General features: G+C 54.6%; 2 protein-coding genes across 2 annotated transcripts in view; one reads left to right on the top strand and one right to left on the bottom strand.

Annotated features, from left to right (window-relative positions):
- The window catches only part of LOC141075631 (uncharacterized), a 70,993-nt gene that overhangs the window by 29,498 nt on the left and 15,571 nt on the right, over nt 1-25,924 (bottom strand). The gene's annotated exons all lie outside the window — the stretch shown is intronic.
- Nucleotides 5,102-25,924, top strand: part of LOC141075630 (gastrula zinc finger protein XlCGF66.1-like) — a 50,900-nt gene continuing 30,077 nt past the window's right edge. Inside the window, exon 1 of the mRNA XM_073562735.1 lies at nt 5,102-5,251. The gene's annotated coding sequence lies outside the window, so the exon portion shown is untranslated. The remainder of the gene's footprint in view (nt 5,252-25,924) is intronic.

Genomic DNA, 25,924 nt, shown 5'->3' with positions numbered 1-25,924 from the left:
CTCACTGCCAATATCTATGGTGAAAGAGAAGATGAACGACATTATGTTATATAAAAGAATAGAAGAAACTAGAACCGACAGGTGGGATTCTTTCTTCAGGGTTTGGCATCCCTGGATGGAGCTTCACTCAGATACTCGACTGGATCAGGCAAGGAGGCTCTCTCTGTAGCCAATTGAGAACTGATCACGGCCTGGGACGGGATTCATATATGATCCTACAATAGTGGGTTGCATAACCGCTTTAATCGCCCTGGATTGGTTATTGATGACACCATTATAGATTATTGGATATCGTATAATTATATCCTTTGTGCCTTTCCCTACCCTGTCTATGTCCTGTCTCCCCTTATATTATTTGAAGTTTATTGAATGTATGGTAAATTGTTAGCTTATGCTCCCTTGCATGGGAGATCATAACTTGGACTTGGTTTAATAAGTTTCTAAATAAAAATTTATTGAAACTAATCTGCTGAAATCTCGTTTATTTCCTCCCTTCCAGAGACCGACTGAGGCTCATATACGGCCATGCTCCTCTCCGGTCACCGTGGGGGGTTTGGTAGAAGGATGGAGGGTTGTGCCTGTGAGTCACGGTTCACCTTCCCTATCCTTTACCCCTTATACCTGACCTGTTTATCCAATTATCCTGAGCTAAATGGTTTTACAAACTTACTGTGACACACAGGGCCGGTTTTAGGCAAAGTGGGGCCCTAGGCAAAGTTTAAAATGGGGCCCAAATGCTGACATATGGCACATCACAGAGGAGCATTTCGGTTGTAGTTACATGCACTGAGTTCAGGCCGCTAAACAAGCATGATCGACAATATTGAAATCGTTCCACACTTGTTTCCCGGCCTCTTTCCACTGGCTGAGGAATAATGATGGGAACAGAACAATCACTATTAGATGAATCTGTCCCCAGACAGTATCATGTTATCAGCAGCACATCTACAGTTTACACCGGCGATGTGCTGCTGAGAACAATGATTTTTCTTCCGGCATAAACAATCCAATCACTCAATGAATATGCAGCATTTTGCTTGTTTAGTATTATTCACACCATAGTCCGACATATATTATAATGTGCAGTCCTCCATATTGTAAAATCCACACCTCATAGTCCTCCATATAATATGTGCCCCATAGTCCTCTATATAGTATAATACACTCCCTATAGTCCTCCATATATTAAAATACACTGCTCAGTCTTCCATATAGTATTATACACTTCCCATAGTCCTCCATATAGAATATAATGTAGCCCACATAGTATATAACACAGCCTCCCCCATAGAATATAATATACCCCCCAATAATATTATAACACAGCCCACATAGTATATAGCACAGTCCACATAGTATATAACACAGCCCACATAGTATATAGCACAGTCCACATAGTATATAGCACGGCCCACATAGTATATAGCACGGCCCACATAGTATATAACACAGTCCACATAGTATATAGCACGGCCCACATAGTATATAGCACGGCCCACATAGTATATAGCACGGCCCACATAGTATATAGCACGGCCCACATAGTATATAACACAGCCCACATAGTATATAGAACAGCCCGGATAGTATATAGCACAGCCCACGTAGTATATAACACAGCCCACGTAGTATATAACACAGTCCACGTAGTATATAGCACAGCGACATAGTATATAGCACAGCCCACATAGTATATAGCACAGCCCAAATAGTATATAGCACAGCCCACGTAGTATATAGCACAGCGACATAGTATATAGCACAGCCCACATAGTATATAGCACGGCCCACATAGTATATAGCACAGTCCACATAGTATATAGCACGGCCCACATAGTATATAGCACGGCCCACATAGTATATAACACAGTCCACATAGTATATAGCACGGCCCACATAGTATATAGCACGGCCCACATAGTATATAGCACGGCCCACATAGTATATAGCACGGCCCACATAGTATATAGCACAGCCCACATAGTATATAGCACAGCCACATAGTATATAGCACAGCCACATAGTATATAACACAGCCCACGTAGTATATAACAGTCCACGTAGTATATAGCACAGCCCACATAGTATATAGCCCAGCCCACATAGTATATAACATAACACAGCCCACGTAGTATATAACACAGCCCACGTAGTATATAACACAGTCCACGTAGTATATAGCACAGCGACATAGTATATAGCACAGCCCACATAGTATATAGCACAGCCCACATAGTATATAGCACAGCCCACATAGTATATAGCACAGCCCAAATAGTATATAGCACAGCCCAAATAGTATATAGCACAGCCCACATAGTATATAGCACAGCCCACATAGTATATAGCACAGCCCACATAGTATATAGCACGGCCCACATAGTATATAGCACAGTCCACATAGTATATAACACAGCCCACATAGTATATAGCACAGTCCACATAGTATATAGCACGGCCCACATAGCATATAGCACAGCCCACATAGTATATAGCACAGCCCACATAGTATATAGCAGGGCCCACATACTGTATATGGAGTCCACAAACTACAGTGGGGAAAATAAGTATTTGTTATGCTGGCAATTTTGCAAGTTTTCCAACCTACAAAGAATGAAGAGGTCTGTAATTTTTATTGCAGGTACACTTCAACTGTGAGATAAAAATGTAAAAATAAAAAACAGAAAATCACATTGTATGTTTTCTAAATAAGTAAATTAAATTTTATTGGATGAAAGTAGTAAAGTAGTATTTGATCACCTGCCAACTAGCCAGAATTCTGGCTCTCACAGACCTGTTAGTTTTTCTTTATGAAGCCTCCTACTCTGCACTCATTACCTGTATTAATTGCACCTATTTAATCTTATTACCTGTATACTAGAAACCTGTCCACACACTCAATCACACTCCCAACCTCTCCACAATGGCCAAGACCAAAGAGCTGTCCAAGGACACCAGGGAAAAAATTGTAGACCTGCACAAGGCTGGGATGAGCTACAGGACAATAGGCAAGCAGCTAGGTGAGAAGGCAACTGTTGGTGCAATTATTAGAAACATTGAAGAAATACAAGATGACTGATCTTCCGTAGTCTGGGGCTCCATGCAAGATCTCGCCTCGTAGAGTAAGGGTGATTCTGAGAAAGGTCAGGAATCAGGCCAGAACTACATGGGACGAGGACCTGGTCAATGACTTGAAGAGAGCTGGGACCACAGTCTCAAACATTACAGTTAGCAATACATGATGCTGTCATGGATTAAAATCCTGCAAGGCACGGAAGGTTCCCCTGCTCACGCCAGCACATGTCCAGGCCTATTTGAAGGTCGCCAATGACCATCTGGATGATCCAGAGGAGGCATGGGAGAAGGTCAAGTGGTCAGATGAGACCAAAAGAGAATTTTTGGGTATCAACTCCTTACATATGTGAGGAGGAACAAGAAGGATGAGTACAACCCCAAGAACACAGTCCCAACCGTGAAGCCTAGTGGGGGAAACATCATACTTTGGGGGTATTTTTCTGCAAAGGGGACAGGACAACTGCAACGTATTGAAGAAAGGATGGATGGGGTCATGTATCGGGAGATTTTGGCTAACAACCTCCTTCTCTCAGTAACAGCATTGAAGATGGGTGGAGGCTGGGTCTTTGAGCAGAACAATGACCCAAAACACAGAGACAGGGAAACTAAGGAGCGGCTACTAAAGAATGTCAGGGTCCTGGAGTGGCCTAGCCGGTCTCCAGACCTGAACCCAACAGAAAATCTGTGGAGGAGCGGAAACTCAATGTTACCAAGCAACAGCCCCGAAAACTGAAATATCTGGAGAAGATCTGTAGGGGGGGGGGGGGGGCAAAAATCCTGTTTCTCTATTGTGTCAAATACTTATTTCATGCAATAAAATTCCCATTAATTCCTTAGAAATCATAGGGTGTGATCTTCTGTTATTTATTGTTAGATTCTGTCTCTCACAGGTGAAGTCTTCCTACAATAACAATTACCGACTTCTCCATTCTCTGTAGGGGGAAACCTGGAAAATCGGCAGAACATCAAAGACTTATTCTCCCTACTGTATCCTGAGAAAATGTGTTCTCCAGGAATCCAATAGCGTCTTCCCTCCCAAGCCTCGCCGGGTGGGCATGAAGCGCCGGACAGTCATCGGGAATTGTCGGACACATTTTGGGGCCATTTTTACCTATTTCCCCTTTGTATAAAGGTAAACTCTGGGGAGAAAACTATTTTTTGTGGTAAAATGTAATTATTTTTTCCTTATCGCCCAATGGTATAAAATTCTGGGACACAGATGAGTAATTGAGAGGTGGCGGGTGTAACATGGCGCCTCTTATTGGTGGCTCTGATAATGTGACCCCCTAACACCATAAGAGCAGACTCTGCCCTGTCAGACGGCGCTCCTTCCCTCCTGTGTCCGGCCCCTTATGGGGTATCGGTGCTCAGGGGAAATTGTGGAACAAGTGGTTTCTGTTTTCTCCTCTTCTCCCGTGTGATAATTACAGACTTGGGGACGGAGCGACATTTTAGTGGGAACATTTCATTCCTCCGCTCAATGTTACACAATTCTGTGACCCCCTGAGGGTTAATAATCCTCCCTGCCCCCTAGATGAGCCCCCAGAGGTGGAGGGGGTAACAGGGGGCCACTTGTGGGGTCTCTGCTGTTCTGGTGTCAGCGCTCTTCACACGTCACACGGCGTCCGCCGTCTATCCCAGCCACAATGGCGCCCCTTCCCTCCCGAGCCTGTGGGGTATCGGCACTCAGGAGACACGGCGCACTGTGCGGCCTCAGCGCTCCTGTCACCTTTAGGACAATGATACATTGGGGGAAAGTCACATTTCTGTGAGGGAAACAGGAAAATTGTCATTTCTTCCTTCCACATTGCTGAAATTCCTGTCACACTGTCCGAATTCAGAGATTGTCCTGTCAGAAAGGAGAAGACAGGGAGCGAAAGGGTTAATAGGACTCACAGGAGGAACCGGCCCAGAAAGCAGAAGGTCCAGGAGCATTCGCCACATATATGACTGCTCTGTGCACACAGGACCTGTGATGAGGTCACAGGAGGGGAGGAGTCAGGGGTCACATGATCAGGGGCCTCAGTGTCTGCCACATCCCCGCCTAACCGGAAGACATGACATCTGACTGGATGGTACAGGACCTGCGGTGACGTCACGACCATGTGGCGCAATGGGGGAGGAGCCAGAGAGTTTGCATCGTGGAAAGCTGAAAGATATGGGAAACTTGTGAGAGGTAATGGCGGGAACAGGGAACATGGGGAGGACAGAGGGTGTGTGATAGAGGGGAGCAGGGGGGCGCAGGGGGTGTGTGATAGAGGGGAGTGAGAGGGTGCAGGGGGTGTGTGATAGAGGGGCGCAGGGGGTGTGTGATAGAGGGGAGCGAGAGGGTGCAGGGGGTGTGTGATAGAGGGGAGCAAGAGGGTGCAGGGGGTGTGTGATAGAGGGGAGCAGGGGGTGTGTGATAGAGGGGAGTGAGAGGGCGCAGGGGGTGTGTGATAGAGGGGAGCAGGGGGGCGCAGGGGGTGTGTGATAGAGGGGAGCGAGAGGGTGCAGGGGGTGTGTGATAGAGGGGAGCAAGAGGGTGCAGGGGGTGTGTGATAGAGGGGAGCAGGGGGTGTGTGATAGAGGGGAGCAGGGGGGCGCAGGGGGTGTGTGATAGAGGGGAGCGGGAGGGCGCAGGGGGTGTGTGATAGAGGGGAGCGAGAGGGTGCAGGGGGTGTGTGATAGAGGGGAGCAAGAGGGTGCAGGGGGTGTGTGATAGAGGGGAGCAAGAGGGTGCAGGGGGTGTGTGATAGAGGGGAGCAAGAGGGTGCAGGGGGTGTGTGATAGAGGGGAGCGAGAGGGGTGCAGGGAGTGTGTGTGATAGAGGGGAGCAAGAGGGCGCAGGGGGTGTGTGATAGAGGGGAGCGAGAGGGTGCAGGGGGTGTGTGATAGAGGGGAGCGAGAGGGTGCAGGGGGTGTGTGATAGAGGGGAGCGAGAGGGCGCAGGGGGTGTGTGATAGAGGGGAGCGAGAGGGTGCAGGGGGTGTGTGATAGAGGGGAGCGAGAGGGTGCAGGGTGTGTGTGATAGAGGGGCGCGAGAGGGTGCAGGGGGTGTGTGATAGAGGGGAGCGAGAGGGGTGCAGGGAGTGTGTGTGATAGAGGGGAGCAAGAGGGTGCAGGGGGTGTGTGATAGAGGGGAGCAGGAGGGCGCAGGGGGTGTGTGATAGAGGGGAGCGAGAGGGGGCAGGGGGTGTGTGATAGAGGGGAGCGAGAGGGTGCAGGGGGGTGTGTGATAGAGGGGAGCGAGAGGGTGCAGGGGGTGTGTGATAGAGGGGAGCGAGAGGGTGCAGGGGGTGTGTGATAGAGGGGAGCGAGAGGGTGCAGGGGGTGTGTGATAGAGGGGAGCGAGAGGGTGCAGGGGGTGTGTGATAGAGGGGCGCGAGAGGGTGCAGGGGGTGTGTGATAGAGGGGAGCGAGAGGGTGCAGGGGGTGTGTGATAGAGGGGCGCGAGAGGGTGCAGGGGGTGTGTGATAGAGGGGCGCAGGGGGTGTGTGATAGAGGGGAGCGAGAGGGTGCAGGGGGTGTGTGATAGAGGGGAGCGAGAGGGGGCAGGGGGTGTGTGATAGAGGGGAGCGAGAGGGCGCAGGGGGTGTGTGATAGAGGGGAGCGAGAGGGGGCAGGGGGTGTGTGATAGAGGGGAGCGAGAGGGCGCAGGGGGGTGTGATAGAGGGGAGCAAGAGGGTGCAGGGGGTGTGTGATAGAGGGGCGCAGGGGGTGTGTGATAGAGGGGTGCAGGGGGTGTGTGATAGAGGGGAGCGAGAGGGTGCAGGGGGTGTGTGATAGAGGGGCGCAGGGGGTGTGTGATAGAGGGGCGCAGGGGGTGTGTGATAGAGGGGAGCAAGAGGGTGCAGGGGGTGTGTGATAGAGGGGAGCGAGAGGGGGCAGGGGGTGTGTGATAGAGGGGAGCGAGAGGGCGCAGGGGGTGTGTGATAGAGGGGCGCAGGGGGTGTGTGATAGAGGGGAGCAGGAGGGTGCAGGGTGTGTGTGATAGAGGGGAGCGAGAGGGGGCAGGGGGTGTGTGATAGAGGGGAGCGAGAGGGCGCAGGGGGTGTGTGATAGAGGGGAGCGAGAGGGCGCAGGGGGTGTGTGATAGAGGGGAGCGAGAGGGGGCAGGGGGTGTGTGATAGAGGGGAGCGAGAGGGCGCAGGGGGTGTGTGATAGAGGGGAGCGAGAGGGGGCAGGGGGTGTGTGATAGAGGGGAGCGAGAGGGCGCAGGGGGGTGTGATAGAGGGGAGCAAGAGGGTGCAGGGGGTGTGTGATAGAGGGGCGCAGGGGGTGTGTGATAGAGGGGTGCAGGGGGTGTGTGATAGAGGGGAGCGAGAGGGTGCAGGGGGTGTGTGATAGAGGGGCGCAGGGGGTGTGTGATAGAGGGGCGCAGGGGGTGTGTGATAGAGGGGAGCAAGAGGGTGCAGGGGGTGTGTGATAGAGGGGAGCGAGAGGGGGCAGGGGGTGTGTGATAGAGGGGAGCGAGAGGGCGCAGGGGGTGTGTGATAGAGGGGCGCAGGGGGTGTGTGATAGAGGGGAGCAGGAGGGTGCAGGGTGTGTGTGATAGAGGGGAGCGAGAGGGGGCAGGGGGTGTGTGATAGAGGGGAGCGAGAGGGCGCAGGGGGTGTGTGATAGAGGGGAGCGAGAGGGCGCAGGGGGTGTGTGATAGAGGGGAGCGAGAGGGTGCAGGGGGTGTGTGATAGAGGGGAGCGAGAGGGTGCAGGGGGTGTGTGATAGAGAGGAGCGAGAGGGCGCAGGGGGTGTGTGATAGAGGGGAGCGAGAGGGCGCAGGGGGTGTGTGATAGAGAGGAGCGAGAGGGCGCAGGGGGTGTGTGATAGAGGGGAGCGAGAGGGCGCAGGGGGTGTGTGATAGAGGGGTGCAGGGGGTGTGTGATAGAGGGGAGCGAGAGGGTGCAGGGGGTGTGTGATAGAGAGGAGCGAGAGGGTGCAGGGGGTGTGTGATAGAGGGGAGCGAGAGGGTGCAGGGGGTGTGTGATAGAGGGGAGCGAGAGGGTGCAGGGTGTGTTTGATAGAGGGGAGCAAGAGGGTGCAGGGGGGGTGTGATAGAGAGGAGCGAGAGGGTGCAGGGGGGGTGTGATAGAGAGGAGCGAGAGGGTGCAGGGGGTGTGTGATAGAGGGGAGCGAGAGGGTGCAGGGGGGTGTGATAGAGGGGAGCAAGAGGGTGCAGGGGGTGTGTGATAGAGGGGTGCAGGGGGTGTGTGATAGAGGGGTGCAGGGGGTGTGTGATAGAGGGGAGCGAGAGGGTGCAGGGGGTGTGTGATAGAGGGGTGCAGGGGGTGTGTGATAGAGGGGAGCGAGAGGGTGCAGGGGGTGTGTGATAGAGAGGAGCGAGAGGGTGCAGGGGGTGTGTGATAGAGGGGAGCGAGAGGGTGCAGGGGGTGTGTGATAGAGGGGAGCGAGAGGGTGCAGGGTGTGTTTGATAGAGGGGAGCGAGAGGGTGCAGGGGGGGTGTGATAGAGAGGAGCGAGAGGGTGCAGGGGGGGTGTGATAGAGGGGAGCGAGAGGGCGCAGGGGGTGTGTGATAGAGGGGAGCGAGAGGGCGCAGGGGGTGTGTGATAGAGGGGAGCGAGAGGGCGCAGGGGGCGTGTGATAGAGGGGAGCGAGAGGGCGCAGGGGGCGTGTGATAGAGGGGAGCGAGAGGGCGCAGGGGGCGTGTGATAGAGGGGAGCGAGAGGGAGCAGGGGGCGTGTGATAGAGGGGAGCGAGAGGGGGCAGGGGGCGTGTGATAGAGGGGAGCGAGAGGGCGCAGGGGGCGTGTGATAGAGGGGAGCGAGAGGGCGCAGGGGGCGTGTGATAGAGGGGAGCGAGAGGGGGCAGGGGGCGTGTGATAGAGGGGAGCGAGAGGGGGCAGGGGGCGTGTGATAGAGGGGAGCGAGAGGGCGCAGGGGGCGTGTGATAGAGGGGAGCGAGAGGGGGCAGGGGGCGTGTGATAGAGGGGAGCGAGAGGGGGCAGGGGGCGTGTGATAGAGGGGAGCGAGAGGGCGCAGGGGGTGTGTGATAGAGGGGAGCGAGAGGGCGCAGGGGGTGTGTGATAGAGGGGAGCGAGAGGGGGCAGGGGGCGTGTGATAGAGGGGAGCGAGAGGGTGCAGGGGGTGTGTGATAGAGGGGAGCGAGAGGGTGCAGGGGGTGTGTGATAGAGGGGAGCGAGAGGGTGCAGGGGGTGTGTGATAGAGGGGAGCGAGAGGGTGCAGGGGGTGTGTGATAGAGAGGAGCGAGAGGGTGCAGGGGGTGTGTGATAGAGGGGTGCAGGGGGTGTGTGATAGAGGGGAGCGAGAATGTGCAGGGGGGGTGTGATAGAGAGGAGCGAGAGGGTGCAGGGGGGGTGTGATAGAGGGGAGCAAGAGGGTGCAGGGGATGTGTGATAGAGGGGCGCAGGGGGTGTGTGATAGAGGGGCGCAGGGGGTGTGTGATAGAGGGGTGCAGGGGGTGTGTGATAGAGGGGTGCAGGGGGTGTGTGATAGAGGGGTGCAGGGGGTGTGTGATAGAGGGGTGCAGGGGGTGTGTGATAGAGGGGAGCGAGAATGTGCAGGGGGGGTGTGATAGAGAGGAGCGAGAGGGTGCAGGGGGTGTGTGATAGAGGGGAGCGAGAGGGTGCAGGGGGTGTGTGATAGAGGGGAGCGAGAGGGTGCAGGGTGTGTTTGATAGAGGGGAGCAAGAGGGTGCAGGGGGGGTGTGATAGAGAGGAGCGAGAGGGTGCAGGGGGGGTGTGATAGAGAGGAGCGAGAGGGTGCAGGGGGGTGTGATAGAGGGGAGCAAGAGGGTGCAGGGGGTGTGTGATAGAGGGGCGCAGGGGGTGTGTGATAGAGGGGTGCAGGGGGTGTGTGATAGAGGGGCGCAGGGGGTGTGTGATAGAGGGGTGCAGGGGGTGTGTGATAGAGGGGTGCAGGGGGTGTGTGATAGAGGGGAGCGAGAGGGTGCAGGGGGTGTGTGATAGAGGGGTGCAGGGGGTGTGTGACAGAGGGGAGCGAGAGGGTGCAGGGGGTGTGTGATAGAGGGGAGCGAGAGGGCGCAGGGGGTGTGTGATAGAGGGGAGCGAGAGGGCGCAGGGGGTGTGTGATAGAGGGTAGCGAGAGGGCGCAGGGGGTGTGTGATAGAGGGGAGCGAGAGGGCGCAGGGGGTGTGTGATAGAGGGGAGCGAGAGGGCGCAGGGGGTGTGTGATAGAGGGGAGCGAGAGGGCGCAGGGGGTGTGTGATAGAGGGGAGCGAGAGGGCGCAGGGGGTGTGTGATAGAGGGGAGCGAGAGGGCGCAGGGGGTGTGTGATAGAGGGGAGCGAGAGGGCGCAGGGGGTGTGTGATAGAGGGGAGCGAGAGGGCGCAGGGGGTGTGTGACAGAGGGGAGCGAGAGGGCGCAGGGGGTGTGTGACAGAGGGGAGCGAGAGGGCGCAGGGGGTGTGTGACAGAGGGGAGCGAGAGGGCGCAGGGGGTGTGTGACAGAGGGGAGCGAGAGGGCGCAGGGGGTGTGTGACAGAGGGGAGCGAGAGGGCGCAGGGGGTGTGTGACAGAGGGGAGCGAGAGGGCGCAGGGGGTGTGTGACAGAGGGGAGCGAGAGGGCGCAGGGGGTGTGTGACAGAGGGGAGCGAGAGGGCGCAGGGGGTGTGTGACAGAGGGGAGCGAGAGGGCGCAGGGGGTGTGTGACAGAGGGGAGCGAGAGGGCGCAGGGGGTGTGTGACAGAGGGGAGCGAGAGGGCGCAGGGGGTGTGTGACAGAGGGGAGCGAGAGGGCGCAGGGGGTGTGTGACAGAGGGGAGCGAGAGGGCGCAGGGGGTGTGTGACAGAGGGGAGCGAGAGGGCGCAGGGGGTGTGTGACAGAGGGGAGCGAGAGGGCGCAGGGGGTGTGTGACAGAGGGGAGCGAGAGGGCGCAGGGGGTGTGTGACAGAGGGGAGCGAGAGGGCGCAGGGGGTGTGTGACAGAGGGGAGCGAGAGGGCGCAGGGGGTGTGTGACAGAGGGGAGCGAGAGGGCGCAGGGGGTGTGTGACAGAGGGGAGCGAGAGGGCGCAGGGGGTGTGTGACAGAGGGGAGCGAGAGGGCGCAGGGGGTGTGTGACAGAGGGGAGCGAGAGGGCGCAGGGGGTGTGTGACAGAGGGGAGCGAGAGGGCGCAGGGGGTGTGTGACAGAGGGGAGCGAGAGGGCGCAGGGGGTGTGTGACAGAGGGGAGCGAGAGGGCGCAGGGGGTGTGTGACAGAGGGGAGCGAGAGGGCGCAGGGGGTGTGTGACAGAGGGGAGCGAGAGGGCGCAGGGGGTGTGTGACAGAGGGGAGCGAGAGGGCGCAGGGGGTGTGTGACAGAGGGGAGCGAGAGGGCGCAGGGGGTGTGTGACAGAGGGGAGCGAGAGGGCGCAGGGGGTGTGTGACAGAGGGGAGCGAGAGGGCGCAGGGGGTGTGTGACAGAGGGGAGCGAGAGGGCGCAGGGGGTGTGTGACAGAGGGGAGCGAGAGGGCGCAGGGGGTGTGTGACAGAGGGGAGCGAGAGGGCGCAGGGGGTGTGTGACAGAGGGGAGCGAGAGGGCGCAGGGGGTGTGTGACAGAGGGGAGCGAGAGGGCGCAGGGGGTGTGTGACAGAGGGGAGCGAGAGGGCGCAGGGGGTGTGTGACAGAGGGGAGCGAGAGGGCGCAGGGGGTGTGTGACAGAGGGGAGCGAGAGGGCGCAGGGGGTGTGTGACAGAGGGGAGCGAGAGGGCGCAGGGGGTGTGTGATAGAGGGGAGCGAGAGGGCGCAGGGGGTGTGTGATAGAGGGGAGCGAGAGGGCGCAGGGGGTGTGTGATAGAGGGGAGCGAGAGGGCGCAGGGGGTGTGTGATAGAGGGGAGCGAGAGGGCGCAGGGGGTGTGTGATAGAGGGGAGCGAGAGGGCGCAGGGGGTGTGTGATAGAGGGGAGCAGGAGGGCGCAGGGGGTGTGTGATAGAGGGGAGCAGGAGGGCGCAGGGGGTGTGTGATAGAGGGGAGCGAGAGGGCGCAGGGGGTGTGTGATAGAGGGGAGCGAGAGGGCGCAGGGGGTGTGTGATAGAGGGGAGCGAGAGGGCGCAGGGGGTGTGTGATAGAGGGGAGCGAGAGGGCGCAGGGGGTGTGTGATAGAGGGGAGCGAGAGGGCGCAGGGGGTGTGTGATAGAGGGGAGCGAGAGGGCGCAGGGGGTGTGTGATAGAGGGGAGCGAGAGGGCGCAGGGGGTGTGTGATAGAGGGGAGCGAGAGGGCGCAGGGGGTGTGTGATAGAGGGGAGCGAGAGGGCGCAGGGGGTGTGTGATAGAGGGGAGCGAGAGGGCGCAGGGGGTGTGTGATAGAGGGGAGCGAGAGGGCGCAGGGGGTGTGTGATAGAGGGGAGCGAGAGGGCGCAGGGGGTGTGTGATAGAGAGGAGCGAGAGGGTGCAGGGCGTGTGTGATAGAGGGGAGCAGGAGGGTGCGGGGGTGTGTGATAGAGGGGTGCAGGGGGTGTGTGATAGAGGGGAGCGAGAGTGTGCAGGGGGGGTGTGATAGAGGGGAGCGAGAGGGTGCAGGGGGGGTGTGATAGAGGGGAGCAAGAGGGTGCAGGGGATGTGTGATAGAGGGGCGCAGGGGGTGTGTGATAGAGGGGTGCAGGGGGTGTGTGATAGAGGGGAGCGAGAGGGTGCAGGGGGTGTGTGATAGAGAGGAGCGAGAGGGTGCAGGGGGTGTGTGATAGAGGGGAGCGAGAGGGTGCAGGGTGTGTTTGATAGAGGGGAGCAAGAGGGTGCGGGGGGGTGTGATAGAGAGGAGCGAGAGGGTGCAGGGGGGGTGTGATAGAGAGGAGCGAGAGGGTGCAGGGGGGGTGTGATAGAGGGGAGCAAGAGGGTGCAGGGGATGTGTGATAGAGGGGCGCAGGGGGTGTGTGATAGAGGGGTGCAGGGGGTGTGTGATAGAGGGGAGCGAGAGGGTGCAGGGGGTGTGTGATAGAGGGGAGCTAGAGGGCGCAGGGGGTGTGTGATAGAGGGGAGCGAGAGGGCGCAGGGGGTGTGTGATAGAGGGGAGCGAGAGGGCGCAGGGGGTGTGTGATAGAGGGGAGCGAGAGGGCGCAGGGGGTGTGTGATAGAGGGGAGCGAGAGGGCGCAGTGGGTGTGTGATAGAGGGGAGCGAGAGGGCGCAGGGGGTGTGTGATAGAGGAGAGCGAGAGGGCGCAGGGGGTGTGTGATAGAGGAGAGCGAGAGGGTGCAGGGGGTGTGTGATAGAGGGGAGCGAGAGGGTGCAGGGGGTGTGTGATAGAGGGGAGCGAGAGGGTGCAGGGGGTGTGTGATAGAGGGGAGCGAGAGGGTGCAGGGTGTGTTTGATAGAGGGGAGCGAGAGGGTGCAGGGGGGGTGTGATAGAGAGGAGCGAGAGGGTGCAGGGGGGGTGTGATAGAGAGGAGCGAGAGGGTGCAGGGGGGGTGTGATAGAGGGGAGCAAGAGGGTGCAGGGGATGTGTGATAGAGGGGCGCAGGGGGTGTGTGATAGAGGGGTGCAGGGGGTGTGTGATAGAGGGGAGCGAGAGGGTGCAGGGGGTGTGTGATAGAGAGGAGCGAGAGGGTGCAGGGGGTGTGTGATAGAGGGGAGCGAGAGGGTGCAGGGGGTGTGTGATAGAGGGGAGCGAGAGGGTGCAGGGTGTGTTTGATAGAGGGGAGCGAGAGGGTGCAGGGGGGGTGTGATAGAGGAGAGCGAGAGGGCGCAGGGGGTGTGTGATAGAGGGGAGCGAGAGGGCGCAGGGGGTGTGTGATAGAGGGGAGCGAGAGGGCGCAGGGGGTGTGTGATAGAGGGGAGCGAGAGGGCGCAGGGGGTGTGTGATAGAGGGGAGCGAGAGGGCGCAGGGGGTGTGTGATAGAGGGGAGCGAGAGGGCGCAGGGGGTGTGTGATAGAGGGGAGCGAGAGGGCGCAGGGGGTGTGTGATAGAGGGGAGCGAGAGGGCGCAGGGGGTGTGTGATAGAGGGGAGCGAGAGGGCGCAGGGGGTGTGTGATAGAGGGGAGCGAGAGGGCGCAGGGGGTGTGTGATAGAGGGGAGCGAGAGGGCGCAGGGGGTGTGTGATAGAGGGGAGCGAGAGGGCGCAGGGGGTGTGTGATAGAGGGGAGCGAGAGGGCGCAGGGGGTGTGTGATAGAGGGGCGCAGGGGGTGTGTGATAGAGGGGAGCGAGAGGGCGCAGGGGGTGTGTTATAGAGGGGAGCGAGAGGGGGCAGGGGGTGTGTGATAGAGGGGAGCGAGAGGGGGCAGGGGGTGTGTGATAGAGGGGAGCGAGAGGGGGCAGGGGGTGTGTGATAGAGGGGAGCGAGAGGGCGCAGGGGGTGTGTGATAGAGGGGAGCGAGAGGGCGCAGGGGGTGTGTGATAGAGGGGAGCGAGAGGGCGCAGGGGGTGTGTGATAGAGGGGAGCGAGAGGGCGCAGGGGGTGTGTGATAGAGGGGAGCGAGAGGGCGCAGGGGGTGTGTGATAGAGGGGAGCGAGAGGGCGCAGGGGGTGTGTGATAGAGGGGAGCGAGAGGGCGCAGGGGGTGTGTGATAGAGGGGAGCGAGAGGGCGCAGGGGGTGTGTGATAGAGGGGAGCGAGAGGGTGCAGGGGGTGTGTGATAGAGGGGAGCGAGAGGGTGCAGGGGGTGTGTGATAGAGGGGAACGAGAGGGTGCAGGGGGTGTGTGATAGAGGGGAGCGAGAGGGTGCAGGGGGTATGTGATAGAGGGGAGCGAGAGGGTGCAGGGGGTGTGTGATAGAGGGGAGCGAGAGGGTGCAGAGGGTGTGTGATAGAGGGGAGCGAGAGGGTGCAGGGGGTGTGTGATAGAGGGGAGCGAGAGGGTGCAGGGGGTGTGTGATAGAGGGGAGCGAGAGGGTGCAGGGGGTATGTGATAGAGGGGAGCGAGAGGGTGCAGGGGGTGTGTGATAGAGGGGAGCGAGAGGGTGCAGAGGGTGTGTGATAGAGGGGAGCGAGAGGGTGCAGGGGGTGTGTGATAGAGGGGAGCGAGAGGGTGCAAGGGGTGTGTGATAGAGGGGAGCGAGAGGGTGCAAGGGGTGTGTGATAGAGGGGAGCAGGAGGGTGCAGGGGGTGTGTGATAGAGGGGTGCAGGGGGTGTGTGATAGAGGGGTGCAGGGGGTGTGTGATAGAGGGGAGCAAGAGGGTGCAGGGGGTGTGTGATAGAGGGGTGCAGGGGGTGTGTGATAGAGGGGAGCGAGAGGGTGCAGGGGGTGTGTGTGATAGAGGGGAGCAGGAGGGTGCAGGGTGTGTGTGATAGAGGGGAGCGAGAGGGTGCAGGGGGTGTGTGATAGAGGGTGCAGGGGGTGTGTGATAGAGGGGAGCAAGAGGGGTGCAGGGAGTGTGTGTGATAGAGGGGAGCAAGAGGGGTGCAGGGAGTGTGTGTGATAGAGGGGAGCAAGAGGGTGCAGGGAGTGTGTGATAGAGGGGTGCAGGTAGTGTGTGTGATAGAGGGGAGCAAGAGGGCGCAGGGAGTGTGTGACAGAGGGGAGCAAGAGGATGCAGGGAGTGTGTGATAGAGGGGAGCAAGAGGGTGCAGGGGGTGTGTGATAGGGGGAGCAAGAGGGGTGCAGGGAGTGTGTGTGATAGAGGGGAGCAAGAGGGTGCAGGGAGTGTGTGATAGAGGGGAGCAAGAGGGTGCAGGGGGTGTGATAGAGGGGAGCGAGAGGGCGCTGGGGGGGTGTGATAGAGGGGAGCGAGAGGGCGCAGGGGGGGTGTGTGATAGAGGGGAGCAAGAGGGTGCAGGGTGTGTGTGATAGAGGGGAGCGAGAGGGTGCAGGGGGTGTGTGATAGAGGGTGCAGGGGGTGTGTGATAGAGGGGAGCAAGAGGGGTGCAGGGAGTGTGTGTGATAGAGGGGAGCAAGAGGGGTGCAGGGAGTGTGTGTGATAGAGGGGAGCAAGAGGATGCAGGGAGTGTGTGATAGAGGGAAGCAAGAGGATGCAGGTAGTGTGTGACAGAGGGGAGCAAGAGGATGCAGGTAGTGTGTGACAGAGGGGAGCAAGAGGATGCAGGGAGTGTGTGATAGAGGGGAGCAAGAGCGTGCAGGGGGTGTGTGATAGAGGGGAGCAAGAGGGTGCAGGGGATGTGTGATAGAGGGGAGCAAGAGGGTGCAGGGGGTGTGTGATAGAGGGGAGCGAGAGGGTGCATGAGACAGAGGGGCGCAGGGTGCGGGAGATGGAGGGGTGTAGGGTATGTGCAGTTCCAGCCTCCAGTGACAGGTGAGTGATGGGAGTGGCGGTGTTGCACTGATCAGACATTGATCACCCATCCTAAGGATACGGATCGGTCATCGGTGGTAAAGTCGTGGCCTCTGTACACAATCTTATCCTGTCTGTTGCTCAGTGGTCGGACATGTTGCTCGTGCAGTGTGTGAGTGACAGGCTGTTCTGTGCATTCGGGGGCTGTCGGGCTTAGATCTGACCCCACAGAGCAGCGGTTAGTGATGTGGCTGATGGGGTCAGTGACTATAATGGGGCAGAGTCGGCCTCTGCTCGGTCCTCCATCATTTTTGGCTGGATACACCTAGCTGAGGCAGGTGATGACCAAGGAGGCGTCTGGCTCCAGATTGTACAGCGAGCCCAAACATCCCGCCAATACCATAAAGGGGCGCTCAGACTTAGAACAAGAGTCTGTATTCACGCTGTGACGGTTCCCTGATACCAGAGAGCGACCCTGTGCCCTTACACATGTGATTTCCTACCGGGGGTCACAGGCCGGTCCCATGTATCCTGCTTCTCTCAATAATAGTGAATTGATGGCATTTGTTTCTCAGTGATGACCTTGAATAACCCGTGACCTTCCGAGGGTTTTGTATTGGGTGAAGTGACGCCTCTTCAGTGACACAAAACTGGAGAGAAACAATGTAACAACGTGGAGAACAGTCAGTGGCTTCTCTCAGTAACACACGGTGTGCTAATCTAGGGGTCTAGGGTCAGAGTGTCGCCGAGCGCGCTGAGATCTGCCGGTGTGGCTGACCGTAGTCTAATGTGTATGGGGACAGTAACTACTCTGTAATGGGAACGGCTCTTATCAGCATCTGTCACTCAGCTGTGTATAACCACGTACGTGTAAGATGGTGCCAGTGTCATCAGTGTACGGTCCGCAGTAATGACGGGAACAGGGAAGATGAGGCCAGGGTGTGTGATAGAGGGGAACAAGAGGGTGCAGGGGGTGTGTGACAGGGGAGCAAGAGGGTGCAGGGGGTGTGTGATAGAGAGGAGCGGGGGGGTGTGATAGAGGGGAGCAAGAGGGCGCAGGGGGTGTGTGATAGAGGGGAGCAAGAAGGTGCAGGGGGTGTGTGACAGAGGGGAGCAAGAGGGTGCAGGGGGTGTGTGACAGAGGGGAGCAAGAGGGTGCAGGGGGTGTGTGACAGAGGGGAGCAAGAGGGTGCAGGGGGTGTGTGACAGGGGAGCAAGAGGGTGCAGGGGGTGTGTGACAGAGGGGAGCAAGAGGGTGCAGGGGGTGTGTGATAGAGGGGAACAAGAGGGTGTGATAGAGGGGAGCAAGAGGGTGCAGGTGGGGTGTGATAGAGGGGAGCAAGAGGGTGCAGGTGGGGTGTGATAGAGGGGAGCAAGAGGGCGCGGGGGGGTGTGATAGAGGGGAGCGAGAGGGTGCAGGGGGTGTGTGATAGAGGGGAGCAAGAGGGTGCAGGGGGGATGTGAGAGGGGAACGAGAGGGTGCAGGGGGTGTGTGATAGAGGGGATCAAACCCCCTGCACCCTCTTGCTCCCGTCTATCACACACACCCTGCACCCTCTTGCACCCCTCTATCACACACACCCTGTGTGTGACACAGTCCGTGTGTCATCAGTGTGCGGTCCGCGCGCCCGTTTTTACCATCAGTTATCGTCAGTGGTTTTCACAGATGGATAAATAAATGATGACGCCTCTGTTATACTTTGCAGTGTTAATCACAGGCAGCACACGGATGGCGCACACGCTGTATACTAATACTACCCGTGTGATAGGTTTTCTGGACCCATAGACTTGTATTAGCACTTTTCATATGTTGTGCTGTAAAAAAACAGAGAAATCTCTGTAAGTTTTGCCCAGGCGCACAGTGAGAAATCACATCCATGTGGCCTCATAGACTATAATGGTGTCCTGTAGGTGTGAAAACTCCGGAGAGAATTTGTCCGTGTGACACTGACGGCTGCAGGAGACTGTTGTCTGACTTCTCAATAGGGGGAGCGACCACTCACAGCGCCTCGGGCAGCATCAATGCCAAATACGGCGCCGGGTTGGGTCGTCCTTCCCACATATAAATTCTGACATTAGCATATAATCACATATAGGCCGGGGTCAGACATAAGAGAAACTCGCACGAGGCTCGCTCCTCAATACCCGGCACTGCCGCCGGCACTCGGGACCGGAGTGTTCAGCTCCATGGATTTCTATGTGCTGCGGTCCGAGGGCCGGCGGCAGTGCCGGGTATTGAGGAGCGAGACTCGTGCGAGATTCTCCCAAGTGTGACCCCGGCCTCAGCCGGACTCTGGAAGGGAGGAAATAACCGAGATTTGGGCATTTTAGCTCCTGGTGTGGAGTCGATAGCACAATCATATGCCGCCATATAGTAGACGGCCGGTAACTGGGATAATTCCCTCATGTGTGGGGTCTATTTCCCTCCAGAGACATCACACGTTACATTCCACACATAACACTGTGTAGAAAAGGCGGCGCGGGGTAATTGTGCCAGTAGTGAGGGGCGAATAATGGCGGGAATGTCACTGACTGAGGAGAAGGCTCCATGGAGGTCTGCACTCCGGAGATCATGTGACCCCTGACTCCTCCCCTCCTGTGACCTCATCACAGGTCCTGTGCACAGAGCAGCCATATATGTGGAGTGCGGCTCTGCACGTGGAGGTATGTGAAGATTACCCCCCATTACTGAGCGCGGGGGGGGACATTAACCCCTTCTGCGCTGAGACTCTTTATAAGAATCATCACGTTTCTATTTCCTGTAATAGATACATACGACCCCACTATGGAAGACAGGCAGTGAGGAGACGGAGTGTTCTCATAGTACAGGGCCCCTTTCTTGGCCCCACACAGTGTAATGCCCCCATTATGCCCCTGTAAGCAGGGTTCTGCCCCACACCCAGCTGCCTCGGGCACTTTACCATGGCCGATACCTCAGATTCCTCCTCGCACTCCTTTCCTTTGGGGCTATGGACTTTATAATAACAGTAAACTGGGTCATCAAGGTCACCTGACCTGGTGCACCATCTAGACTCTTCCTTCCTGAAACTCTCCCTCTTCCCATTGATTCCACATAGTCCCGTCTGGACGGCAGATGGCAGTCTATGTACAAATGCCGCACAGCCCTGAGGATTTGTTCTTATGACGCCATTTCTAACACCCCTTATGTGATATATGGTGCCGCTCACACAGTATAATCTTCTCACAGTATCACCATCCCCCCACACACAGTATAATCTTCTCACAGTATCACCATCCCCCCCCACACAGTATAATCTTCTCACAGTATCACCATCCCCCCACACACAGTATAATCTTCTCACAGTATCACCATCCCACCACACACAGTATAATCTCACAGTATCACCATCCCACCACACACAGTATAATCTTCTCACAGTATCACCATCCCACCACACACAGTATAATCTTCTCACAGTATCACCATCCCACCACACACAGTATAATCTTCTCACAGTACCACCATCGCACCACACACAGTATAATCTTCTCACAGTATCACCATCCCACCACACAGTATAATCTTCTCACAGTATCACCATCCCACCACACACAGTATAATGTTCTCACAGTATCACCATCCCCCCACACACAGTATAATCTTCTCACAGTATCACCATCCCACCACACACAGTATAATCTTCTCACAGTACCACCATCCCACAACATACAGTATATTCTGCTCACAGTATCACCATCCCACCACACACAGTATAATCTCACAGTATCACCATCCCACCACACACAGTATAATGTTCTCACAGTATCACCATCCCACCACACACAGTATAATCTCACAGTATCACCATCCCACCACACACAGTATAATCTTCTCACAGTATCACCATCCCACCACACAGTATAATCTTCTCACAGTATCACCATCCCACCACACACAGTATAATGTTCTCACAGTATCACCATCCCACCACACACAGTATAATGTTCTCACAGTATCACCATCCCACCACACACAGTATAATCTCACAGTATCACCATCCCACCACACACAGTATAATCTCACAGTATCACCATCCCACCACACACAGTATAATCTCACAGTATCACCATCCCACCACACACAGTATAATCTTCTCACAGTATCACCATCCCACCACACACAGTATAATCTTCTCACAGTACCACCATCCCCCCACACACAGTATAATCTTCTCACAGTATCACCATGCCCCCACACACAGTATAATCTCACAGTATCACCATCCCACCACACACAGTATAATCTTCTCACAGTACCACCATCCCACCACACAGTATAATCTTCTCACAGTATCACCATCCCACCACACACAGTATAATCTTCTCACAGTATCACCATCCCACCACACACATTATAATATTCTCACAGTATCACCATCCCACCACACAGTATAATATTCTCACAGTATCACCATCCCACCACACACAGTATAATCTTCTCATAGTATCACCATCCCACCACACACAGTATAATCTTCTCACAGTATCACCATCCCACCACACACAGTATAATCTTCTCACAGTATCACCATCCCACCACACACAGTATAATCTTCTCACAGTATCACCATCCCACCACACAGTATAATCTTCTCACAGTATCACCATCCCACCACACACAGTATAATCTTCTCACAGTATCACCATCCCACCCCACACAGTATAATCTTCTCACAGTATCACCATCCCACCACACACAGTATAATCTTCTCATAGTATCACCATCCCACCACACACAGTATAATCTTCTCACAGTATCACCATCCCACCACACACAGTATAATCTCACAGTATCACCATCCCACCACACACAGTATAATCTTCTCACAGTATCGCAATCCCACCACACACAGTATAATCTTCTCACAGTATCGCCATCCCACCACACACAGTATAATCTTCTCACAGTATCACCATCCCACCACACACAGTATAATCTTCTCACAGTATCACCATCCCACCACACACAGTGTAATCTTCTCACAGTATCAGCATCCCACCACACACAGTATAACCATCCAACCACACATAGTATAATCTTCTCACAGTATCGCCATCCCACCACACACAGTATAATCTTCTCACAGTACCGCCATCCCACCACACACAGTATAATCTCACAGTATCACCATCCCCCACACACAGTATAATCTTCTCACAGTATCACCATCCCACCACACACAGTATAATCTTCTCACAGTATCGCCATCCCACCACACACAGTATAATCTCACAGTATCACCATCCCTCCACACAGTATAATCTTCTCACAGTATCACCATCCCACCACACACAGTATAATCTTCTCACAGTATCACCATCCTCCACACACAGTATAATCTTCTCACAGTATCACCATCCCACCACACACAGTATAATCTTCTCACAGTATCACCATCCCACCACACACAGTATAATCTCACAGTATCACCATCCCTCCACACACAGTATAATCTTCTCACAGTATCACCATCCCCCCACACACAGTATAATCTCACAGTATCACCATCCCCCCACACACAGTATAATCTTCTCACAGTATCGCCATCCCACCACACACAGTATAATCTTCTCACAGTACCGCCATCCCACCACACACAGTATAATCTTCTCACAGTATCACCATCCCCCACACACAGTATAATCTTCTCACAGTATCACCATCCCACCACACACAGTATAATCTTCTCACAGTATCACCATCCCACCACACACAGTATAAACTCACAGTATCACCATCCCTCCACACACAGTATAATCTTCTCACAGTATCACCATCCCCCCACACACAGTATAATCTTCTCACAGTATCACCATCCCACCACACACAGTATAAACTCACAGTATCACCATCCCTCCACACACAGTATAATCTTCTCACAGTATCACCATCCCCCCACACACAGTATAATCTTCTCACAGTATCACCATCCCACCACACACAGTATAATCTCACAGTATCACCATCCCTCCACACAAAGTATAATCTTCTCACAGTATCACCATCCCCCCACACACAGTATAATCTTCTCACAGTATCACCATCCCACCACACACAGTATAATCTTCTCACAGTATCACCATCCCACCACACACAGTATAATCTTCTCACAGTATCACCATCCCACCACACACAGTATAATCTTCTCACAGTATCGCCATCCCACCACACACAGTATAATCTTCTCACAGTACCGTCATCCCACCACACACAGTATAATCTTCTCACAGTATCACCATCCCCCCACACACAGTATAATCTTATCACAGTATCACCATCCCACCACACACAGTATAATCTTCTCACAGTACCACCATCCCACCACACACATTATAATATTCTCACAGTATCACCATCCCACCACACACTGTATAATCTTCTCACAGTATCACCATCCCACCACACACAGTATAATCTTCTCATAGTATCACCATCCCCCACACACAGTATAATCTTCTCACAGTATCACCATCCCACCACACAGTATAATAATCTCACAGTATCACCGTCCCACCACACACAGTATAATCTTCTCACAGTATCACCATCCCACCACACACAGTATAATCTTCTCACAGTATCACCATCCCACCACACACAGTATAATCTTCTCACAGTATCACCATCCCACCACACACAGTATAATCTTCTCACAGTATCACCATCCCACCACACAGTATAATCTTCTCACAGTATCACCATCCCACCACACACAGTATAATCTTCTCACAGTATCACCATCCCACCACACACAGTATAATCTCACAGTATCACCATCCCCCACACACAGTATAATCTTCTCATAGTATCACCATCCCACCACACACAGTATAATCTTCTCACAGTATCACCATCCCACCACACACAGTATAATCTCATAGTATCACCATCCCACCCCACACAGTATAATCTTCTCACAGTATCACCATCCCACCACACACAGTATAATCTTCTCACAGTATCACCATCCCCCCACACACAGAATAATCTCACAGTATCACCATCCCACCACACACAGTATAATCTCATAGTATCACCATCCCACCCCACACAGTATAATCTTCTCACAGTATCACCATCCCACCACACACAGTATAATCTTCTCACAGTATCACCATCCCTCCACACACAGTATAATCTCACAGTATCACCATCCCACCACACACAGTATAATCTTCTCACAGTATCACCATCCCACCACACACAGTATAATCTCACAGTATCACCATCCCACCACACACAGTATAATCTTCTCACAGTATCGCCATCCCACCACACACAGTATAATCTTCTCACAGTATCGCCATGCCACCACACACAGTATAATCTTCTCACAGTATCGCCATCCCACCACACACAGTATAATCTTCTCACAGTATCGCCATCCCACCACACACAGTATAATCTTCTCACAGTATCGCCATCCCACCACACACAGTATAATCTCACAGTATCACCATCCCTCCACACACAGTATAATCTTCTCACAGTATCACCATCCCACCACACACAGTATAATCTTCTCACAGTATCACCATCCCCCCACACACAGTATAATCTTCTCACAGTATCTCCATCCCACCACACACAGTATAATCTCACAGTATCACCATCCCCCCACACACAGTATAATCTTCTCACAGTATCATCATCCCCCCACACACAGAATAATCTTCTCACAGTATCACCATCCCACCACACACAGTATAATCTTCTCACAGTATCACCATCCCACCACACACAGTATAATCTTCCCACAGTATTACCATCCCCCCACATACAGTATAATCTTCTCACAGTATCACCTTCCCCCCACACACAGTATAATCTTCTCACAGTATCACCATCCCACCACTCACAGTATAATCTCACAGTATCACCATCCCACCACACACAGTATAATCTTCTCACAGTATCACCATCCCACCACACACAGTATAACCATCCCACCACACACAGTATAATCTTCTCACAGTATCGCCATCCCACCACACACAGTATAATCTCACAGTACCGCCATCCCACCACACACAGTATAATCTTCTCACAGTATCACCATCCCCCACACACAGTATAATCTTCTCACAGTATCACCATCCCACCACACACAGTATAATCTTCTCACAGTATCACCATCCCACCACACACAGTATAATCTCACAGTATCACCATCCCTCCACACACAGTATAATCTTACAGTATCACCATCCCTCCACACACAGTATAATCTCACAGTATCACCATCTCACCACACAGTATAATCTTCTCACAGTATCACCATCCCACCACACACAGTATAATCTTCTCACAGTACCACCATCCCTCCACACACAGTATAATCTTCTCACAGTATCACCATCCCACCACACACAGTATAATCTTCTCACAGTATCACCATCCCACCACACACAGTATAATCTTCTCACAGTATCACCATCCCACCACACACAGTATAATCTCACAGTATCACCATCCCTCCACACACAGTATAATCTTCTCACAGTATCACCATCCCCACACACACAGTATAATCTTCTCACAGTATCACCATCCCACCACACACAGTATAATCTTCTCACAGTATCACCATCCCACCACACACAGTATAATCTTCTCAGAGTATCACCATCCCACCACACACAGTATAATCTCACAGTATCGCCATCCCACCACACACAGTATAATCTTCTCACAGTACCGTCATCCCACCACACACAGTATAATCTTCTCACAGTATCACCATCCCCCCACACACAGTATAATCTTCTCACAGTATCACCATCCCCCACACACAGTATAATCTTCTCATAGTATCACCATCCCCCACACACAGTATAATCTTCTCACAGTATCACCATCCCACCACACACAGTATAATAATCTCACAGTATCACCGTCCCACCACACACAGTATAATCTTCTCATAGTATCACCATCCCACCACACACAGTATAATCTTCTCACAGTATCACCATCCCACCACACACAGTATAATCTTCTCACAGTATCACCATCCGACCACACACAGTATAATCTTCTCACAGTATCACCATCCCACCACACAGTATAATCTTCTCACAGTATCACCATCCCACCACACACAGTATAATCTTCTCACAGTGTCACCATCCCACAACACACAGTATAATCTCACAGTATCACCATCCCCCACACACAGTATAATCTTCTCATAGTATCACCATCCCACCACACACAGTATAATCTTCTCACAGTATCACCATCCCACCACACACAGTATAATCTTCTCACAGTATCACCATCCCACCACACACAGTATAATCTCATAGTATCACCATCCCACCCCACACAGTATAATCTTCTCACAGTATCACCATCCCACCACACACAGTATAATCTTCTCACAGTATCACCATCCCCCCACACACAGAATAATCTTCTCACAGTATCACCATCCCACCACACACAGTATAATCTTCTCATAGTATCACCATCCCACCCCACACAGTATAATCTTCTCACAGTATCACCATCCCACCACACACAGTATAATCTTCTCACAGTATCACCATCCCTCCACACACAGTATAATCTTCTCACAGTATCACCATCCCACCACACACAGTATAATCTTCTCACAGTATCACCATCCCACCACACACAGTATAATCTTCTCACAGTATCCCATCCCCACACACAGTATAATCTTCTCACAGTATCACCATCCCACCAC

This window comes from Dendrobates tinctorius, unplaced genomic scaffold (genome assembly GCF_039654945.1).
Source record: "Dendrobates tinctorius isolate UK_male_01 unplaced genomic scaffold, ASM3965494v1 ptg000366l, whole genome shotgun sequence".
In the NCBI taxonomy this organism is placed as follows: Eukaryota; Metazoa; Chordata; class Amphibia; order Anura; family Dendrobatidae; genus Dendrobates; species Dendrobates tinctorius.
The sequence above is the reverse complement of the archived record's forward strand: the minus strand, read 5'-3'. Positions and strand labels throughout refer to the sequence as shown.